Raw genomic sequence first — 4,589 nt, 5'->3', positions numbered from 1 at the left:
GCCATAGGTGATTGTTTTCCCCATGTATCTAATAGCTTCAGGATCTCGTGGTGTTGCTGTCTCGTAATCTTTTGATGGTTTAAGATTCTCGAGCCAGTCTAACATCTGTCTTCCTACCGGTTTTTCCATTTCGTTTTCTTGCTGCTGATGTAGCCGCTCTGATAGATTTTACTCTACTGAACCTTCCGTTCTGATACCTTCCCCTTTTATTTCTGTCTTTCGCTTACCCCTTCCTCGTCATCGGGGTCCCTTTCTGTTTTCAAGTCCTGTATATGTACTTGTCTATACCATTTTTTCCTCTCGTCCTGTAAGTCTACTATTACCGGAGATATTATTCTTCTTACTGTCATAGGACCTAAAAATTTTGGCGCAAGTTTCGCATTTATTGCTTTTTCCTTGCTTGAAAGCGCATGGTTTCGTTTCCATACCACATCGCCTATTTTCGGTTTCCAGTTCCTTTTGCGTAGGTTGTAGTATTTCCCTTGCTTCTGGAATGCTCTGGCTAAGTTTATCCGTACTAATTCGTGTGCCGATTCGAGTCGCTTTCCTATTTCGCTTGGTACTTGTGACTCTCTATGCTCCCTTTCCCGGACATGCGGTCCAGGCAGTTCTCTGCCTGTATTGAGATACGCGGGTGAAAACCCGGTAGTATCCTGCTTCGCTGTATTGAACGCAAACTTTATTTCATGTAGATTCGCGTCCCACTGACGGTGATTTTCTCCCACATATTGTGCGATCATGGTTTTCACCGTGCGGTTTGCCCTCTCTACGGGGTTACACTGCGGTGTCCAAACCGGTGTAAGCCGCTGTGTGATTCCCAATTCTTGTACCAGTTTCCTCATGCTGCCGGATTTAAATTGGGTGCCGTTGTCTGAGACTAGTATCTTCGGGACTCCGTGACGGTACACTATTTCTTCCAATACTGCCTGTGCCACTGCCGTTGCTGTAGCCTTCCTCAGCGGCTTGACCTCTAACCACTTTGTAAAACGGTCTTGCATTGTTAACACCCATGTGTGTCCCTTACTCGATCGCGGTAGTGGTCCGATTAGGTCCATCGAGACTTGTTCCCACGGATGTTGAACATTTGTCGCATGCATCATCCCTGCCGGTTGCCGTTGTGCTGCCTTATGTGCCTTGCAGTTTTCACACTTCCGCACATACTTATTTATTTCCTTAAGCATTCCCGGCCAATAGTATAATCTTGAGATGCGACATATTGTCTTTGCGATGCCTAAATGTCCTGCTGTTGGGTCATCGTGATATGCCCTCAGTATTTCAGTTCTCTGCTCGTGAGGAATGCATTCCTTCCACTGCTCACTATCCGGTGTTTCTTTGAAATCGAGACTATGTAGGATGTGGCGATACAACTTGCCATTCCTAATTTCATAATCTGGCGATTTCTGCGGTTGTTCCCTTGTCTCGTTATATACGCGAAGATACCATGGGCACTGTATTTCCCTGTTTATACTTGCCATTTCTGGTCGTCTAGAGAGTGCATCGGCTACTTTATTCGAGCTCCCTTTTCTATATTTGATCTCAAAGCTATATTGCTGGAGCTCAAACTTCCATCTTCCAACGCGTCCTATTGGCGATTCTAGTTTTTGTAGCCATTTTAATGACTGATGGTCGGTTAATACTGTGAAATCGTATCCCTCTAAGTAACAACGCATCTTCCGTATTCCCCACACTACCGCGAGACATTCAAGCTCCGTCGCGCTATAGTTTTTCTCACTGTTGTTCAGTGAGCGGCTAGCGTATGCTATGACTCTCTCTCCGTTCGCGAAATTCTGCGTTAGGACTGCTCCGAGCCCATGCTTGCTCGCGTCCGTCTGTAGTGTGAACTTCAAATCAAAATTTGGACAGGCGAGAACTGGTGCTGAAACTAATGTTTCCTTTAATCGCCGAAATGCGTTTTCCTCTTCCGGTCCCCAGTGCCATTTGACATTTTTCTTTGTCAAATTTGTTAGTGGGGCAGCTATTTTTGAGAAACCTTCGATGAATCTCCTGTACCACGAGGCCATTCCTAGAAATTGTCGGATATGCTTAACTTTTGTTGGCGTTGGCCACTTGCTTACTGCATCCGTTTTTTCTGGATCTGTTCTGATTCCGGCTTTATCTACTATATGCCCCAGGTATTTCAAGCTTGTACGACAAAAGTGGCACTTCTCAGCATTTAATCGGAGTTTTGCTTCCCTAAGCCGTGTAAAAACTTCTTTCAGCACACTTAAATGTTGCTCAAAAGTTTTCGTTGCTATTATAATATCATCAAGATATACTTGCACATTTTCTTCTAGCTCCGGTCCTATAACGGTGTCTAGGAGTCTTTGAAAAGTTGCTGGTGCTGAATGCAATCCAAATGGCATCACTCTAAATTGCTTCAGCCCCCGGCCAGGTACTGTAAAGGCGGTGATCGGTCGGCTCTCGGCCGTTAATGGCACCTGCCAGTACCCACTTTTTAAATCCAGCGTTGTTAAGTACGTCGCTCCTCGGAGTTTGTCTAACGTTGCTGTTATCTGCGGTAGAGGATATGCATCTCGTTCTGTTACTTCATTGACCTTTCTATAGTCTACACAGAATCGGTGCTTACCATCTTTTTTCTTGACCATGACGATCGGTGAGCTCCATGCGCTTCGTGAACTTTCTATCACTCCATTTTCTTCCATTTCTGCCACTTCTCGATCTATTATTTCCTGCATTGCCGGATTCCTTGGTCGATATCTTTGTTTAATCGGTTTGGTACCTCTTTTGATTTTTATGCTGTGCCGTGCCATGTCCGTCGGTCCTTTGACACTCTCGAACTTCCGAAATTCTTCTTTTAAGAATTTCTTTAACCGTGCCTCTTCTTCTTTAGTTCGTGGTTCCATTCCTTCTGAGATGGTGCACGTCATTGTGTTGCATCGTAATTGTGGCTTTTTATTCGGCGACGGAATTGGTATTTCCATTTTCGCCCATAAGTCTACGCCGATCAACGCTGCCATTTCCAGTGTTGGTAGTATATGGAACCGATGTTCGTAATGTTTTCCATTTATTTTTACCGGTAGGTAAATACTTCCCATCAATTGCGTACTTTTCCCATCTGCTAACTGAACTCTTTGTGTACCTGCCTGGTTTACTTGATAATCGACTTTTCCCGATATCCTTTCTGCTGTTTCCCGATTGATGCAGGATATTTCGGATCCTGTATCCAGTAGTGCCTCGAATTCTTCCTCACATATCTCTATGTTTATCTGCGGTCTTGGTGTGTACTTAATTTTCGGCGCTTTTACGACCGAGGTTCGCCTTCCTCCCCGGTCCGGTCTTAGTTTCCCGGTCTTGGATGGCAATTTCTGGTCAGCACGCCGTCCTTACCGCATTGTGAACAGAATTTTTTCTGTTCATTACGGCACAACCTTCTCGTATGACCTCTCTGCTTGCACCGCCAGCAACACTCTGATGCCTTGTATAGTGCGGCTGCCATCGGCATTCGAGGTGTCGATTTTGTATCTCTGCGAAACGCTATTCGCTGCCGTTCAATATCTTCTATTTCGGCCGCCCTTGCTTCCAGTTCCCTAAGCGTATGTACGTTTTCTCTTCGGATATGCATTTTTAAATCCGGCGACATGTTCTCGTAAATCTGATCAATATGATCACGGCGTGAGAATCCTCCTGCTCGCCTCATTAATGTGGCTAGATCAGTGGCGTATTGCCGAAAAATTTCATTCGGTTCTTGCTTTCTTCTTTGAATTTCTTGTTTCATTTGGAATTCAAAGCGGTATGGAAAGAAATGCTCCCTGAATGCTCTTATAAATTCTTTCCATTCTCTCCATGTACTTCTGTTATTCCGGTACCAGTGGAGCGTTCCTCCTCTCAATAGTTCCGGCAGCCCTTGCAACATTTGTTCATCTGTGTAGCTGTAGCTACTTTGTAACTCCTCGATTCTTTCTAAAAATGAGATGGGGTCTTTGCCATCAAATTGGCATCCCCATTTCCTCATTTGGTTAATCGTCTTTGCTATTATGTCCTGCTGGACACTTTGCATTGTTTCCGATGCATGGCTTACTTCTTCTTCTTCCTCCCCATTTATGAAAGCTTGCGGATTATCTGACACAAATTTGCTCAGTCTTCCTCTCAATTCATCCACTGTCCCTTCTGTCGGCAATCCCAATTCAGCTATCTTTTTTATTATTTCGTCTTTTGGTAGTGTGTATATCCACTGCTTCATTTTCTATTTCTCGCCATATCTTCCTCTATCTTTTCCTAGACTGTTCGGGCGCCAATTTGTAACCGCGATTCGTTGCGGGTTTGAATCGCTTGTCGGATCGGGTTCGTGATAGGCGGAATAATTGAGAAACAGTGTGTTAAGAAAATAATAATGAATAATATATTTAAAATACTAAACTGATGATAATGACAATATATATATCGAACAATACGTGTCGACGCCTTTGGCTTTGGTTGTTTGTATCGCCTGACAGAGGTTTGTTTAGACGCGGATTTGGTGATGTGACGCGCGGTGCGCGGGGCGCGGACGACGTCAGTGTCGCGTCTTCGCGAGTCTATGCTGTTGACGTTTCTTTCGGCGTCGTGTCTCTTAAGTGCGGTGGACACTT

The sequence above is a fragment of the Odontomachus brunneus genome, unplaced genomic scaffold, assembly GCF_010583005.1.
Source record: "Odontomachus brunneus isolate Ranch 3 - 2012 unplaced genomic scaffold, Obru_v1 Obru_scaffold_239, whole genome shotgun sequence".
In the NCBI taxonomy this organism is placed as follows: Eukaryota; Metazoa; Arthropoda; class Insecta; order Hymenoptera; family Formicidae; genus Odontomachus; species Odontomachus brunneus.
This window is presented reverse-complemented; position numbering follows the sequence as displayed.